The sequence below is a fragment of the Equus asinus genome, chromosome 15 (assembly GCF_041296235.1).
Source record: "Equus asinus isolate D_3611 breed Donkey chromosome 15, EquAss-T2T_v2, whole genome shotgun sequence".
NCBI lineage: Eukaryota > Metazoa > Chordata > Mammalia > Perissodactyla > Equidae > Equus > Equus asinus.
In genome coordinates, this window is record NC_091804.1 from 18,594,027 (window position 1) to 18,611,873 (window position 17,847).

Consider the following 17,847-nt stretch of genomic DNA (forward strand, 5'->3'; position numbering starts at 1 on the left):
CCCAGTGGGGGATGCGAGTCAGCAGATAGCTGCCCCAGCCCCCCAACCCACAGACAGGACAATTCTGAGGCGCATTCTACACAGTTCCTCAGATGGTCCCGAGAGGAACGGGTGCCGGTTCCACACCCTTTACTAGCTTCTCCTCCCCTGACTCACTCTCCTGCTTTCTGGGATCAACTCCTAAGTAAACGACCTGTTCCCAAGTCCTTGTCTCAGGTTCTGCGTTTGAGGGAACTCAAACTAAGGCCCTCTGGAAGGTCTGAGGCTCCCAGTTTTGCTTTCTTTGGAGGCCTCTAGTCCTCTGGCACAGGTGGGAACTTCTGCATCATGTCTATACCATGCAGGAATTGAGTGACCCCAGAAAGCTAGACCCAGGCCCTCCCTCTGTGTAACTTGGAGGTCCACTAAGTTGACTATAACGAGGCTGCTCTGTCCCCTAGGCCAGTGCCTGAGAACAAGGAGGAAGGAGGTGGGCAGCCAGTATGGCCACCTCCTCTGCTCTAACCCCAGACTCCCCTTAACCCATCAACATATCTCCTCACTCTGGTAGACGTTCAAACAGGGGAAAGGAGGCATTTCTGACTGTCTGTGTCCCCTGCTTCTTCCTCCCTCCTCCCAGAATCCACTGGGAACAGAAGAGTGGGCTTTGGGCCTCCCACTTCTCCTCTGCGTGGCCTGCTTCTCCTCAGGCATAAAGTAGAACTCTGATCGAGTGGCAAAGGCTGCCCCTTGAGATGTTAGAGGGCAGCATAAAGGAATTTGGAGAATCATTTTCTCTCTGGCCATGCTTGACATTCCTGCCACTGTTTTGCTAAAGAGAAAGGGGAAGTCAGCTTTGAGACTCTGAGCTCATGAGTGATGTGCTTGCTCCGGAAACTTGTGCTGTCCCCATATGGTAGCCACTAGCTACATGTGGCTTGAGCGATTGAAATGTCACTGAATTTTAAGTGTATATAATCTCAATTAATTAAAACATAAATTTAAAAACTGATACTCAATTCAGTTATTGGGAAACTTTTAGGCATGTTGGGAAAAACGGGTATGTGAATCTACTTTTTCAAGCAGAAATTTTATAAAACCTGAATACAGATCAAGTATTTTTGATGAAAATTTAACATCCAAATTGAGATGTGCTGAAGTATAAATACACAGAGTCTTAGTAGAAAAATAGAATGTAAAATATCCCCTGAATAATTTCTTTATATTTTTTACACATTGAAATGGTAATATTTTGGATATTTTAGTTTAAATAAACTATATTATTAAAATTAATTTCACTTGTTTGTTTTAATATGGCTAGAAAATTTTCAATCGCACCTGTGGCTTGCATTGTAGATGGTTCTAGGCAATATTTATCTGCTGCTTCCCTGGGGCCATGTGCCTCCGGCTTCAGTCTTCCGGGGTGGAACCTTGCAAGAAAATGTGGTTTAAGGGTGGGCTTCAACGTACTAGTTTAATATTTGTAAAATATTATCCCTGTTACAGAAGTATTGTCCCTATACTACCTTGAAGGAAAAAGGCTTATTCTTTTCTCTCCTGTGCCTTCTGTATGGGGAAATTGATGAAAAAAAACCCAATGTTTTCTGGTGTCTTGAACTAATCTGTCAGACAATTTATTCACCAAGATGGAGAATGTAAGTGAAGAAGAACAGATTTTGTTTTAAACAGGTCTGGGCTCCTGGTAGCCTAATTTGGACAATGTAAGCCTGCCCCTGGCCCCAGCTGATTGGTCAGAGGATGGTCACCTGACCCAAGCTGGGCCAATGAGCTGCTCTCCTGGGAGACTGGAGGAGAGACCGAGGGATTCTAACTCTGCCTGGCCGCTTTCTTCAACAGAGACGCTCCAAGCCCCAGTGATGGAAGCCGTGGCCACCCTTTGTCACGTGTCTGGGATGCAGGGAAGGCCAGCCTGCGATGAAAGAGAAGAGCTGGCCCCTCAGAGAAGACTTCCTGGGTTACTGGAAACCCTCTGGGCTCTGGATTTGCCTCTTACAGAGCTCTCCCCGGAGTTCTGACCCTGAGGTTATCGAGAAACCCCCATGTCCTCATAACACACTCCCCGGAGGGGGTTCATGTTACCTGCAAAGGAAAGAAGCTTAACTAATACAGAGTAGCGGTTGGGGGGAGTGGTGAGGGAGGTGGGGAGTGTGGGGGGAAATTAATGAGAGACCTTTCTGTTTATGGCTCAAGGGGAAAGAACCAGAAGATAATTTTTTTTTTTTTCTATAGAAAAAGCTGATCAGTGGTCTCCTTGTTCCGGAGCAGCTGACACAGTTTTCAGCACCACCCTACAGCTGCTTTTTGGGTTCAAAAGACTTTTGTGGCTGGCCTGGGAAGCAGATCACCATTTGTAACATTGTTTCTAAGGGAGACACATTCCAAGATCCAAACAATGAATTTATAAAGAATGTTTGGCTTCCAGGAGGGATGAGCAGATCCGGCTGTACCCTGGGGGTTGGCTACCCATTAAGGCTTAGGCCCCTTCCCTCTTGGCGTGGAGACCGACTCTGCAGGGCTGGTATATAAATGCGGGGGAAGAATTCTGATAAGAGGGAAGGAACAGCTAAGGAGCCCCCCAGCTGGGGTGCTCTGGGGCTTCCTGTGCACTGAGAGCCCCTGGAGGTCCAGGGATAGATAAGAGGGGGAGGTTAAGAGGTGGACAAAGAAACTTGGCCTCCTTCACATTGCTGTCACGTCTGCCAGCCCGCGAAGTCGAAGGGGCCTCGCTTAGCCCCTGCTCAGCTCAAACCGTTTTTGGAATAAGCCGGAGTGTTAGAAAAAAAAACCCTACATCCTTTGCCTGGGGAATCTGGGGCGCTCCAAGCGGGCTCCTCGGGGCAGCGTGACCGTTCCCTTGGAGTGGCTGTCAAAGCGCGGGGCGAGCCGAGGGGCTTGGGCCAAGGCGCTATCCTTCTTGGAAAGGGCAGCGGCGAATGGGGTGAAGGGAGCCAGCTCATCCTCCCTACCCCCGCACTCCTACCCCCTCCCCGCTCCCCCAGCCCGGAAGAGGCGCTGGCAGCCGGCGCCCCGACTCGCAGGCAGAGGAGGGAACGCGCAGCCACAGCATTGTCTGGGAGGGAGGGGAGAAGCTCCGCCCCCCCAGAGAGGAGGGGAGGGGAGGGGAGGGGAGGGGAGGGGAGAAGGGGAGGGAGGGCGGGAGAGGAGGGGAGGAAGAAAGGCGAGGGAAGAGGGGTGTGGGGAGAGATGGAGAGCTAGAGAAAGAGGGGCAGGGAGGACGGTCAGATCGGACACAGGCAGATAAAGGCAGAAGGGCGGGCGAGTGGGCGAGGAGGGGCGGAGAGGGAGCGAGGAGGGCGGGGCGCCCGGCCCCCAATCGCGCGGCCGTCGCCTCCCAGCTCGGCTGGATTTGAGCCCTGCCCGCCGATCGCTGACCCAGGAGCCAGCTGGAACAGCCCCCCGGCCGCGGCACCCCCCACTTTCCAACTCCAAGGTCCCCGCGGCGCGAGCGAGATGCAGCCGGCTCCGGACACAGGCAAGGCTCGGGGCGCGGGGTGCTGGGCACGGGGTACCGGGCGCGCAATGCAGGGCGCAAGGTGCCGGGCACCCGGCGGTCCTCTGACCCTTGCCTTCCTCCCGCCTCGTTGAAAGTTTTCTGGCTGTGTCTCTTGTCCCGTCCAGGTCAGCCCCTTGGACCTCGCCCGTCCCTGGTCTCCCTCCTCCTTCACCCTCGCGGGGTTCCCGGGCGTGCGGACTCCCCACGCGCGGAGAGGAACCCCAGCTCGCCCGCCTTCCGGCGGGAGAAAGTTGTCGCTCCAAGCTGGTCCTCCCCCTTCGACTCCTAGAGGGTCCTTCCTTCTCTCCGCGCGAAGGGCGGCGCCAGGAAGGCTCCCCGACCCCATCCCCGGGGTCCCCGGGACTTCCTAGCGAGGTGGGGCGTGGCGGCAGGTGCAGGAATGACAAACCCCTACGGCCCTGGGGGGTGGCCGACCCTAGTCAGGTCCACTTCTTCCCCGCCCAACGGACGCCACCCCGGAGGCAGGTTCCAGCTCCCTCTGCCTTCAGACGGGCGCAGGGTGCATGGGGCCTTCGGGCCTCGGGGCACTTCCCCTTTGCGGTCTCCCAGCCCGCCTCCGGAGCTGCTGCCTGAGGTCGCTGGGGACCTCGGCTTTGCATCGTCTCTCGCCTGAGAGAGGCAGGTGCCTTGGGCAGACCTCGGCCACTTCTGCATTTCCAGCGCCGGCCTTGCACTCAGCTGCTAAGCGAGGAGAGCCCTGGGGACAGCAGAGGGGCTCAACGGCTTGGCAGGGAGAGGAGGGCTCCGCGTTACCCTGGAGCGCTTTGTGGCTCCTGGGCTGTTCACAGCGCGTCGGTCCCTCAGCGACAGGAGCCCAGCACAAGGCATCTAAACGCTGCGATGCACTTTATTCCCAGGTGTCAGCCCCTGGGTCCCTAAAACGTGTTCTCCCAGATGACAGGCTGTCTCCAGAGCTGGTCAGGTTTATAGTGAATAGCTTACATGAGATGAATGAACATTTGAACCAATGAGCTGACAAATAACAATTTATCCTGGAGCGGAACTCGGTTCCTGCCACAGTTGATCTTGGTACAATGGGAGGAAAGAATTAAAAACAATGATTCTTTTAAACAGCTGTGAGACAGAGCCAGGGGCCTCCTTTCCAAAGCATCTGGTGAGGAATCTGTGGTTGGATTTATTTTACTTATCAATTCATATTTACTTGGAACTTTTTCTGTCGGTAGTCTGTAGAATTAAAGAAACTTCTCATGGCTAGGATATATTGGGTTGTTTCAGGAGAGTTCTTTTTTTTAAACTTGTGTCATAATGCAGTGTCCCGGGGACTAAGTGTGGAGTTAGCCTGGGAGGTGCCCATTTGGGATCAGAAACCCTGTAGTGAGGCCATGAGTGTGGGCGCCAGCTGTGTTTTCTCATCTGGATGGGTCAGCGTGATGCCTGGAAGCTCTGGCAGTCCCATGGGCCTCACGGGTTAGAAGAGGACCTCAAATGATGGCTGAGCTCAGAAAGGTGGTGTAGTTTTGCCAAGAGGATAGTTCTTACCCTGGGAGAAGGAGACACCTGGGGATCTGGGCTGGTACAGGTTGGGATTCCCTGTGCTGGAGGGGCTGGAAGGTGAGTTCCGCTCCTCCCTCAGAAGATGGGAGAGCAGAGATGGAATATTTGGGAGACAGGATAATATTTGGGGTGTAGCCTAGACATGTCTCATGCTCTTCTGCCCGCCTTTTTATGCTGGTGAAATCTGATTAGAAAGATGGTGGATACCTTTGGGGAACCTGGCTGAGAGGAGGCCACGGGGTCTGGGGCCCCCAGTTGTGCCCTCCTTGAGGGGAAGGTGGGGACTGTGCCCTCTGCACCTGGCTGAGTGGGCCAGAGTGTATGTAAGAGCTGTGCCTGCTGTACCTCCAGCCAGCAGCATCCTCACCTTCCTCAGGGTGGTCCCACTCTGCCCCTGGGGCTCCAGAGTCCGCCTCTCTACATCTCTGCATGGCTTCTGTTTGGGGGTTCAGGGCCTCTCTCCAGTTTGTGTTATCTCAGGAATCGGTCGAGGATGGTAGGCCACCCTACATCTTGTGTTCAACCCCTCAGATCACCTGCTCACTCTTGGATGCGCTGGCCTACCTGGGACATCTCAGTCACCCACTGGTTTGCTTTGATTTCTTGGTCTATTTCCTCGTGTCCCTGAGCCAAACTTTGTGTCTGCCTTCTCTGCGTGAGCTGCTTAGGAATGACCAAGAGAGTTGGCTGGAGACGTCCCGAGGACCGCACATCCTGGCACCTCTGCTGGAGTGCCAGGGCTGGACTGCAGGGCTTGCCAGAAAGGGGTCCTGTCACCAAAGCACCAAAGAACCATGGCTTGACAATTGCATTCAGTCCTCTCCAGGATAGTTTGGCAGGAAGTGTCCTCAATGACTGGAAGGTGGGAGTGCAGAGGAGGGACCAGACTGCTAGTGAATCCCGCTGAGAGGCTGGGAGACGGACTGGGTGATCCAGGAGCAGTCCTGGGACGTGCCGGCGTCTCCCTGTCCTCTCCCGCAGAGTGGGCAACTGGGCAGGGCTCAGCAGTGTGCTTGGAGTGGAACAAGACGGCCAGTCTCAGCCCTGAAGCCGTGCTTGTCGAGAGCTGCTACAGCTGGTTTATAAAACTAGGACAGCAGTCCGCCTGCGCCTCCCGCCCTTCCCACCACTCTTCACAGTATGCTCCAGTTATTTACCCCAATAACACACTGTCCTATTTTGACACCTCCCTGCCTCTCCAGAAGAATTTTAAGTAAGTCCTTAAGGCCAGGGAAGCTCCCCGAGGCCCAGGATTGCTGGTTTCATTTATGGGTTCCCATGGAGGACATGGCTGTGGGAGAGTGGGAGGTAGGGGACAGGGCAGGAGGCACAGGGGAAGCAGGGCACAGTAAACAAGCACAGCCTCCAGACTCGGCTGGCTGGGCGGCCAGGGGGTCATTTTTGACCATCCCTGGATGGCAGACTGGAGCCTGTAATCACAGGTTGATGCGGCTGCTTGGGATGACAGCTTGAGGCCGCAGAACTCCTGCCCAAGGCAGTTGTGGCCGAAGCAGAGAGGGAAACCTCTCACAGAAGAAGGGCTTGGGGCAGGACACTTGGCTAATTCCCGTGGGACGAGCAAAGTGACTTAAAAGGGCTTTTTCATTCCTTCTATTGAAAAAAAGTGGCGAAAAGATGCCTTGTGCTTTCCTTGGACATGTCAACCCAGAGTGATTTGGCAAAGTGGTTTACCTGTGTGGCACTTTACCCATAGTTGGCACTCAGTTAAGTGTTCGATTAACTGCTTACTTCTATAACAGTAATGAAAAGAGTATTGGATTTGGAGTTTGAATGGCAATCTAACATTTTCTAGCTGTGTGATATTGGGCAATGAAATAGATGCTGGTAGCATCCTTCCTGTGTTTCCTTGGCCTCAACCAATGACTGATGAGAGAAGGTACGTAAATACTCCAGCTCCCTCACTTCTCCGTTGGGGCGACTTTGGGACATGGTCTATGCTGTCTCTCAGAGTTGTCTAGGTAGGACTGAATCCGAATTACTCCTCCTTTTGTTGGCTGCCTTCCCTTCCCTGTTTCACTTTCCCACTCTCCTTCTACTTGCACTTGAACTCTTGTCTTAGGGTCAACTTCTGGGGGGAGACTAACCTAAGACAGGCTTTACTATGTAGGTAAAAAGTCACTTAAAGTCTCTGGGACTCAGTTTCCCCAACCAGAAGATGGAAATAATAACTGTCTCACATATGTGCTCAGATGGGGGCCTGGCACAGGGCAAGCATTCAGGCCAACATTTGCGAGCTCATTGATTAATATAGAAGCGGCTATGATGGGTTTGGGAGTGAGTATTACGATGGACCATGGAGAATTATAATGCTTTGGAGAGAGAGGATGTCCTTGGGTTAGGTGAAACGCTAAGGTCACCTGCTCATGGCTTTCACATTTAGATTGTGACCAGTGATGTGCTGATAAAAGTTTGACAACTGGCTCTTCAGGGGTAAAAAAAAGCACTGCTTTGTGGTGTTTGCTGATTTCTGTAGTGTAAATATTCCCACCCTGGCTGACTGCAGGCTGCCAACATGGCGTCGCTGAACATTGAGCTGGGAAGAGACGCGCACTGTCAGCCTTTGAGAGCCAGTAGGAGCAGATCCAGCACACACACACTCTTGTTGTGACTGGGCTGGGATGTGACCTCAGTGATCCTCATTTCCCAGTTTGTCCACAGGGTGAGGATGATAGGAATTGTGCTAGGTGTCCAAAATCTGAGGCATGTTCAAACTCTGTCCTTGAACAAGCAGCTGAATCACTGTGTGTGGACTCTTCTGTGGTTCATTTAAAGATTATTGAAATGTTTATGCATGAATCCTTTTGGGCCTCAGTTTCCCCATCTCCAAGGCAAGGGATTAGATGATTCCACAGGTCCCTTCTAGCCCTTGGTCTCTTTAGGAAGAGTCCATTGCATTCTCCTGTCCACACAAAACAAAACTTTTAACATGAGAAAACCTTTCATGCGCCCACAATTACATTGCCCTCTGTGGGGCACCCAGCACTGGGCCATCCTAGAGTTTGGCTATTGTCTTTCCTGCTGGCACAAGGGAATTTGGTAGACATTGACCCAGTAAAATTCTACCTTCTTTGTGTACCAGTCACACTTCATGACACAGCCATAGTGTGTCCCCAGAGGGAGCCTGGGGAGTGTGGAGGGAGGAGCTGGTTGCTTACGGAAAGGACATTCTCTGTCTTCCCGAACCCCTATGCAATGTAATAGACACCTATGGAATCCAAGAAAAGTCCACATGGAGAAAGACACTTTTATATGACAAAATTCAACATCTCTGGTGGGGTTTTACCCATAATGCTCTGTTGACAATCCTCCTGAGGGAGTTTCTGACTCAGCAATTCCACCTGTAGGAATTCTTTTTTTTTTTTGCAGCGGACATTTCGCCCTAGGCTAACATCTGCCAATCTTCCTCCATTTTTTTCCTTCCTTTTCTCCCGCCCCCAAACCCCAGTACATAGTTGTGTATAGTTGTAAGTCCTTCTGTTTCTTCTATGTGAGCCCCTGCCACAGCATGGCTACTGACAGACAAGTGGTGTGATTCCACGCCTGGGAACTGAACCCAGGCTGCCAAAACAGAGCACAGAGAACTTTACCATGAGGGCTGGCTCAAGGAATTCTTATCCTAAGGATATAATTGGACAAGTACTGAAAAATATGTGCGTGAGGATGTCCCTTACAGCATTATTTATAAAAACAACAACAAAAATGGAGACTAAATGCCCAACAATAGTAAACTTTTTAATTATGTTATACTATACATTGGAAAGCCATGTAGCTACAAAAAATACAAGATATAGATGTGTATCTATTAACATAGAAAAATATGATATATTTCTGAAAAGCAGGTTACCAAACAGTGTGCTATTTTTGTAAAATATATCATATCATTCATTTATATTTGCCTCTGGAAGGAAGGATGGCAAAATGTTAATAGTGATTATCTGAATGGTGGGATTTGGGGAGATTTTGATCTTAATCTTTTTTCATATTAAATATTTTTTATGTTTAATTATGGTAAAATATACATAACGTAAAATTTACCCTTTTGACCATTTTGAAGTGTACAATCCAGTGGTTGTCTTAGTCTGTTTGGCCTGCTATAACAAAATGCCACAGACCGGTGGCTTATCAACAGCAGAAATTGATTTCTCATGGTTCTGGAGGCTGGAAGTCAGAGCCCAGGGCGTCAGCCTGGTCAGGTGAGGGTCCTCTTCCAGACTGGAGACTTTTCGTTATATCCTCACGTGGTCGAAGGGGCTGGGGAGCTCCCTGGGGTCTCTATTTTAAGGGCACTCATCCCATTCATGGGGACTCTACCCTCTTGACCTAGTCACCTCCCAAAGTCTCCTCCTCCAAATATCACATTGGGGGTTAGGATTTCAACATAGGAATTTTGAGAGATTCACAATTATATGACATTAAGTACATTTGCAATGTTGTATGACCATCGTCACTATCCATTTCCAGAACTTTTCTGTCATCCCCAAAAGAAACTCTATACCCATTAAACACCAACTCCCCAGTCCACCCCCAGTGGCCCCTGGTAACCTCCACTCTACTTAGTGTCTGTGAATTGGCCTCTTCTAGGTAACTCATAAAAAAAAAAGTGGAATCCCTCAATTATTGTCCTTTCGCAGATCATAATCTTTTTGCTTATTTATAATTTTAAGATTAAAAAAAAAAGTCTGTTTTACTTGTGTAATGAAAAGGAAAGGAAAGAGAAAGCCCTAAAAGAGAGTTGTGGTATTTGGTCTCTGGTGGTTTCATTTCAGGTGGGGCCACAAGGTCCTGGCCGTCCTTCTTGCCCCTGCTGCCGTCACCTGGGGTGGGGGTCAGGATCTCACCGTCCATCTCTGCCTGGCAGGACAAAGGCAGGTGGCCAAGGGTTGAGGAGTACAGCCCTGCCTGCCTCAGAGCTGGTCACAGGTGTGGCTTGCTGGTCGCTGGCTGCTGGGCCTCAGGCCCCAGACCATCTGCTGAGAATTGTCTCATCTCAGGGTTTTCTGTGTGTGGTGGCGGAATTGAGAGGGCGCACTTGGGGTTCACCGTGCCTCGAACCTGACAGTGTCCTGCAGTGAGTGAGGTCCACACCAGGTGGAAGTGGGTTGTTGAGTCCACCTACCTTGAAGATTGAGAGCCTCAGCCTTTGTGTGCTCCAGAGCATCCTTTGTGTGTTCCAGACCCTGTGGCTTGATTCAACCTGTTAACTACTCACCATGGTGGCTGTGGGGATGGCTGCCGAATGCTTTGTCCATAGGCAGGGTCACCCTGGCTGGGGCGTGGGGAGGACTTTAGCTGGTGGGGTCCCTGAGGCCCCAAGTACTCTGGAGAGATGGCTGGCAGCCTCAGATGATTGGTGCCCCGTTCCTAAAGCCCCATCTAGGATCTTACAGTTGACCACATAGACATTTGGGGCAAGGAGTGCTCTCTCGTATGTGTGATGGGATAATCGGGGACATGATGCAGTGGGGTGAGGGCAGGGGAGGTGGTGTGCGCGCTTCAACTTCAGGTCAAGCCTGAGGTGAGAGGAGGTTGGGAAGCTTTGAGGACCCAGAATTGGGAAACCAGGTCACCTGGCTCTATTCAGGAGTCATGGGTGTGGGTCAAGTGGTTTTTCTCTGGGGTGCCTTGTTCTGTGGAAAAGGCGTTAAGTTCCTCGTTAGGTGAGCCCTCAGGAGGGCCTACCTGGCCCTCCCACAAGTTGGTGAGAGGACGTAGATGTGAGAGGGGTAGACGTGCCCACTGGGCTTTCTGGAAGTTTCTTAACTTGGTTCTGCCTATTTGCTGTCTGCCCAATGGGAGACTGCTCTTTTGTTCCCAGACAGTTGGGGAAGTGTGAAGATTTTACAGAGATGGACATTGAAGGCCATTTTGAGAAGTTCTGTTTTTGTGGTGCTGATTTTTCTTTAGGGTTAGTCAGCAGAAGGGGGTGTTAATGTGGTTTCGTGGAAAACTTCCCCTTGGTCTCCTGGAAATGTTCTGGAAACCCCCGGACAAGCTGTGTCTCCTGGCACTAGGAAGGGTCTAAGATGTGCTGTCTGTAGGGTATTAATGAGGTTAAAGCAGGGTGCATGTAAGATGCCCCACAATGGCTGTCCCAGGGGAGGCCTCAGCACACTCTGGACCCTTCCTTCACTCTCCCCTCCTTACTGCTTCTCAAGTGCAAGGAACCTGCCCATCTTGGGGGTGGAGGAGGCCAGTGGGTGGCAAGGAGAGGAAGCCCCAAGACCCCTGCACACAAAGCTCAGGCTCTCGGCCTACAGCACCAAAAAAGGAAGAACTGCTGGGGTTCCCTTCGGAAGGGGAAGTGACGTCAGAGATGAGTCTCAGAGAAGCCACTCGGTAAACAGGAAGTATGGCCAGAAAGAAACCTGTGCTTGTAGGAAATGGTGAACTGGAGGTGGCCCCTCCTCACCTGCCGGGAGAAGTCAGCACATCCCCACAGAGCCAGGACACTAACCAACAGCCGGGCGAGTGGGGCTCGGACATGTGAGGGATACAGGCCGTGGGCCTCCCTGTGGCCCGGGCTCCACTTACATCCTGTCATGGAAAGCTTCATCGGCCCTCCCCCAGTTAGGACCTGAAACTACCCTATAAAATAGCCCTTGGTTTTGAGAAATGCAGGTCAAGGGATGCTCAGCCTTACTGCCTTATTAGGGCCAGTGTTGCCTCCACCAACTTCCTGCTGTCTCCTGGGGCCAACTCAGTCACACGGAATTTCACACTTGGTTGAATTTTAGCCCACGAGGGGGTACATGGCAGGGCCCAGTTGGCTGAAGGTGACAGAGGCGCTGCTCTAGGGAGGCGGGAGTGACCAGGCCCTTCCCTGGGGTCTGTAGATATTGGAGGGTTAGCTTTCTAACCTGGGGTCTTTGGTTTCTCTGGGCTAGAGTCTAAATTCTACACACACATACACACACACTCTCTCTCCCCACACTCTCCCTGGCACACCCATACTTATACATTTACACACACACACACGCAGCTTTTTATGTCTGGAATGTTTACTTCCTTTATGCCTTTTTTGGTCCCACGCCAACACCCTGGTTCTCTGACATGAGGCTAAGGGCCTTTGGGTTTCCTTCTAAACATCCATCCAGGTCAAAAGCTTGTGGCCCCTGAGGGACCTCCCTATAAACAAGAAGTTGCTCATCCGGGCCTGTGAGGTGATTGTTTGGGTGGGTCCAGTGGTGACTTTACAGGTCACTACCTGGCCACTTGCCCGCTGGTATGGAAGTGGGAGGCAGGCCCTTCTGGCGGGAGTCCCAGGACCGTTTCCTCAGATCTTCCTCAACAGTGCTGGGGCTTCAGACCCATGTGTGAAAGGCCTGAGTGAGAAGGGCCGGGGTCCCAGTTGGCAGTGGAGAGAGCAGGGGCTTTGCAGACCAAGCTGCTTAGGGGGTGGGGTCCCAGCTTGGCCACGTGCTGCATCTCAGTTCCTCATCTGGTGGGTGGGCCAGGCAGGGGGCTGCCTCCTGGGATGGGAGCAAGGTTTCTGTCAACAGGGGCCTTGTACCTGTCGTCAGGCTTTTTCCAGGATCAGGGAGCAGGCGGTTTGGGGGCCAGTGAGCATAAGGGATACCTCGTTCTTTAGACAGAGGATGAGATGTGACTGAGGGTCTGTGGCTCTGTGACATTGCAAGTGCCCAGGTCCCTGGACAGGGTCTCTGTCCCTGGCCCTTGCAGAGTCTGCTTTTTCTACAGCTGGTCTGTCCTGCCAGTCCCTCAGTGGCCTCCCTTCCCCAGGACTCAGCCTGCTGTGGCTGGCAGCTGAAGTCGGTCTGCACCTGCCTGTCCTGCTCAGAGTCCCTCAGATCTGGCGCTTAGTCAGGGCACTTAGAAGGAGCTCTGGGCTTCATGTCAGCTCTGTGACCTGGGACAGCTTGCCTAACCTCTGGGACCTTCTGTTTCCTCATCTGTAAAATTGTGGAAATAAAGCCTTCCCTGTGCGTTGTTGTAAGGAGTAAGATAAAGTTTCTAGAGCCTTGGTACCGACATAATAATAGCCCATCATAAGCTCTTATTTATGGTAGCTGTCTGTTATTCACGTTTGTCGTTTTGTTATTAGCACAATAATAATATCATGAGTGTTCTGTTCTCAGTTTGTGGAACACCGGGTGCTAAGGCCAGTCTGCTGTTGGTTCTCTTGAGCTGAGCCCTTTCCACCTGCCTCCAGGTGCGTGCCATCCCTCCTCAGGCAGGGCGAGCCATCCTCTTTCCAGAGACCTTCCCTCCCTCTTCCCTGATGCTTAGCATTCTTTGGGGGGCCGGGAGGGACGAAGCCTTTAACCACAGTCAGACATAAAGCTGAGAAAGTGCAGTACAGACACCCAGGACACTCGACCTTGTGTCTCCCTTGTTTCCTGAGCAGAGTGATTGGGGGCCTGGACACCCTGGGTGGGAAAGGGGAGGGAAGAAGTCCATTCGGGGAAGGGAGGATCAGTGGGTTGAACAGGACCCAGCGAGGACACGGGCCTGGCCAGTGCGTGGGCCTTTTATTGAATACGGTGTGCAGGTGGAAGGCAAAGCACAACCTGTTTCCTTCCGAGGCAGCCTGAATCTTGCCCCCGTCTGGGACACGCTCAGGTTCAAGAACAGCTTGTAATCTCTAGATCTTGGCAGGCCCCCAGGCCGCAGCTCAAGTCTCCTTCCTCGGGTGGCGCAATAGGGCTGGATTTCCTGTTTGCCAGCGACACTTCTTCCTGCCCTGTACCAGGGGGCTGAAGTGAAGAGGGGTCAGCACTATCTCCTCTGTCGCTGCTTGGGAACAAAGCAGAGCCTAGGGCAGTCTTTAACACGATAGTGTGAAGCACCACGTGGGGTAACTTTCTTCTCCAACCCAGGAGCTTCACAGTGTCCCCAGAGGCAGGGCCGAGCTCAGAGGAGAGGTGGGGACAGGCCCCAAAAGGGGAAGCTGTGGGCCTCCAGCAAGCGTTTCCTTTGCATCTGGGGCCCGGGGCTGGTTTCCTGGCTTCTGTGGTGTGCGTGGGTTTGCACGGGTTTGCATGACGTGCCCTTTGCATCAGCTCTGATTGCATACACTGACCCTCTGGGATGCTCTCCACTGTTCCCTTTCCCCTTGAAATATTAGTAATGGGGAGGAGGACGCGAAAGAACCAACTCAGTCTGCTTTTAGAAAATTCTATTCCTTCCATTCTTAAAGGCTGCTTTGAGATGCGTTTGGTGGTGTCCTCAGTCTACATAGCTCTATTCCTATCAGATTTCATGGTGGTTCTCAGCCCCGGTTGTACATTGGCCTGACCTGGAGAGGCTTTAAAAATGCCCATGCCTGGGCCCCTCCCAGAGGGCCTGATGGAATTGGTCTGAATCGCAGCCTGGACATCAGGACTTTTAAATCAACTCCTCTTCCCCTCACCCACCCCTACTCCGAGAGAGTCTGAAGCGCACCCAGAATTAGAACCTCTGAGATGTCGCCTCTCAAGACCAGCCGTTCCTCTTTCCCCTTTTGGTTTCGGCTGAGGCCTTGCCAGGTACACGGCCCTCTCACCCGTCAGGGGTGGCTCTATCAGGTTTGTCCTTCTGGGAATTCTCTCTGGAAAGCCCTCCCCTCCCTGAGTCTGTCTCTTTCTCCTAGCTGCCTTCCCTTAGAGACTGGGACTGCCTGGGTGCTGTAAATTGTCTGTTGCCTCCCAACCCCCCATCTTACCCCAGGAGCTGAGGTGGGGGTGGGGTGTGGCCTGGCTCCTGCGGTGCAACCAGGAAGACAGCTTGGGAAACAAAAAAGAAAAAACCACCACAGCGGGGGTTCTTCATCTCACTCTGGACTTTCCTGCCAGGGGTTGCCCACCTCGCTGTACTGCATTTGCCCTGCTCCCTCTGGGGACTTTCCAGTTAACAAATAAGATGGGAGATACTTAGTCTTTAGGCTGGAACTGTCTAGGGATTGGCCAGCGTCCCGGGGAAGCCCCAAGACCAGATTAACTTCAGCATGTTCTCCCCTAACAGAAAGTGAGTGAGGGCACCAGCGCTTGGAGGGACCAAGAGCTGAGAACAGAGGAGATTCTCTTCTCTTTAGATTCCTTCTCCCACCTCCTCCAGCTTTTGGAGGATTTGATGTTTGTGCTTCTTGCAGGAAGCTGAGCTGGTGAATTTCAAGGGCCTGGACTGCCCCTCATTTATTTTTGAGGGGCCTCGCGGGGGAGGCTGGAAACACCTGTGAGTGGGGGTCTGTGAAGAGGAAGAGGAAAGGATCTTTTGTGTGACAGCTATGGAGTTTGACTGGTGCAGGGCTGGGGCGAGTCTGTCCCCATGCCTGCAGCTTAGCCTCGCACCGCACCTGGTGGTCCTGTGTGCGCAGCTGTTTCCTCCCAGCTTGAGGGTGGGAGGGAGAAAGTGACAGAGCCAGGAGCCGCTTCAAGCCCAAACATGGGGCAGGTGTACTGGACGCTGTTGGTACCCACCCAGATGCCCTTTATCTGTTGCGTGTTATGAGTGTTGACAGGTCTTAGCTCCTCCGTCATCCTGAGAGTTGCTCTTGCAGGGAAACATCTGGGAGCTTGCCCTGTCCTCCCCGGAATGGCCCTCAGCCAGTGACTGAGTGGCACAGGGGTACAAAGGCTTGGCCTGCCTGACTCAAGGTAGGACACCTCTCTCGAGTTACTCACACCCCGGAGCTCCCGTGGGATCAGGCTGTGGCTGGAGTCCAGCTGAACCCACGTCACACCTTAGCTCCTTCCCCTGCAGTGTCCTGCTTCCCTTCCTCACCCTACGGGTTTCTCCTGAAAACACTTCCTCCTTAAATCACAGCACAGGAATCCTCATCTGGGGCTGTCTTTCTAGGAATCCCCTGACCTAAGACAGCAGGTTAGCTTTTCCTGGGCTGGCTGTTGAACCCACTCCGTCCCTTGGAGAAATGATGATGATGAGAATATTTGCAGAAGAGAGGCGCAGGCTGGGAGCTGGGGGTCCAGAGAGAGGAAGCTCCAGGTCCAGGAGGGGAGAGAAATACCAGACAGATGGTTTCCATGTGGTGGTAAGTGCTGTGATGAAGGACACACTGAGGAGTGAGCCCCTGTCCCCCAACACTCCCCAGGAGCAGCGGGGACAGTTGCTGGGGGGGGGGGGGCCTGGCTAAGTTTTGGATCAGGGTCTAAGGAACATGGACTGAGGAGGAGCATGGGCACACTCTTAGAGCGTGAAGAGCAGGCCCAGAAATTTCTCCGAGGCTGGGATGTTGCCACATTCAGTGGCTTAGGAACCTTCTCTTGTCCAGGCACTCTTTTGGATCTTAGGGAAAGTTGTACCCCCAAGATGTCTTTGGAGCAGACAGGAAGTAATGGAAGTGTCTCCACGTGGGACATGGTAGGTTCCACTGACAGGCTGGATGGCATCGCCTGGGCGCTTAATACAGCTGAGGAGAACCTGGAACATTCTGAAAGGGCATGAAATTAGTGCCAGAAGTGTCGATGAACCCAGTGGGTCTCCCACAGGACTAGGGCCTGGGAGGTCATGCCCCGACTTGGCAAGCCCAGAATATTCACATCTCCAGACATTTTACCAGAGTGCTTGGTAGTTAGCAGGCGTTCAAGATACATTTTATCTTTTAAAGTTTTTCTAAAGAGAAGTTGTACTGATTTAGAGTTCCTGAGGGGTAAATGACCATGTTCCCAGAGGGAGTTCAATAGGTTTAAATACGTTTTAGACTTCCGAAGAGGCTCTACGTTAAAAATTGTATCAAATCTGCGCTCTCATTCATGTCCGCTTTTCCCCTCTCAACTCCTTTCTCTGTGTGGGAAGCTATAAGCTGTTTCAGTTCTGTGCCTGAGATGCTGGCTGATGTGGGAAGCTCCTCTTTCCTCCCCATCTTGGTCTCCTTTTTTCAAAGAGGTGATGACAATCACGTATTCATTCCTAAGGCATTGTGGAAGTGATGCTTGTAAATGATTCTTACAAGGCATTTTGGAGTGCAGGAGGGTACCCTAAATTCTTGATAATAATAGAGAAGGCAGAAGAGTTGCAACCAGCTAGCTGAGCGACTCCCTCTCTCTAAGTGAAGATATTGGCAGGTTCCCTTGGAGGAAGTGTCCACATCCACATTCCAGGCTCATCAGCTGCCTTCCTCTGCCCCTTCCTTGGATGAGGAACAATACTCTGTTGAAGGAATATCGGACTGAACTCTAAATTTCCGGCCCTTTGTTTGCTGTGCTGCTGTGTTTGCCTTAAAGTGTATGTAAATTTAGCTGGCTTATTTTTTTTTCCCAGCTGGCTGGAGGTAGCCAGTAATTTGTGGTGATGGTTGGAAGATTGTGAAGAGAGATGCAGAGGTTGTCTTTGAGACAGACAAAGGAGAGGTTGGGTCCTAGAATCAGTTACCTGTAATTTCGATTCAAGAGTGTGGTAGGCTATGTAGGTATTTTCCTAAGACTTCTTCCCCAAGAAATGTAAAAGTAAGAAACAAGGTGGGCAGAAGTCAGGCTGGAGACAAAGATTGGGCAACATGAGGCTTTAGGTCAGATTTATAGCAATGGCCTTGGTAAGATCACCCAACAGGTAGAGAGTGACCAAGCTTTGGAGAATTCCCACACTTGGGCCATCAGACTACTTGATTTATATCAATCTGGTAGGTAAAAAAATAGTGATGAGAGAGGTTGGACATCTTTTCATAGGTTTATTAACTATTTGTATTTATTTTTCTGTGAGTTATCTGTTCATGTCCTTGCCTAATATCCTATTGCATGTAGAATCTTTTTCTTATTGATTTATTAAAGCCTTTTACATATTAAGGACACCAGCCTTTTGTCATATGTATTGTGAATATTTTC

The 17,847-nt window shown here is 51.7% G+C and overlaps 1 protein-coding gene across 1 annotated transcript in view; it reads left to right on the forward strand.

The window, feature by feature from the left end:
• The first annotated feature begins 3,111 nt into the window (after window positions 1–3,111).
• The window catches only part of RASSF2 (Ras association domain family member 2), a 42,720-nt gene continuing 27,984 nt past the window's right edge, over window positions 3,112–17,847 (forward strand). Inside the window, exon 1 of the mRNA XM_014867085.3 lies at window positions 3,112–3,493. The gene's annotated coding sequence lies outside the window, so the exon portion shown is untranslated. The remainder of the gene's footprint in view (window positions 3,494–17,847) is intronic.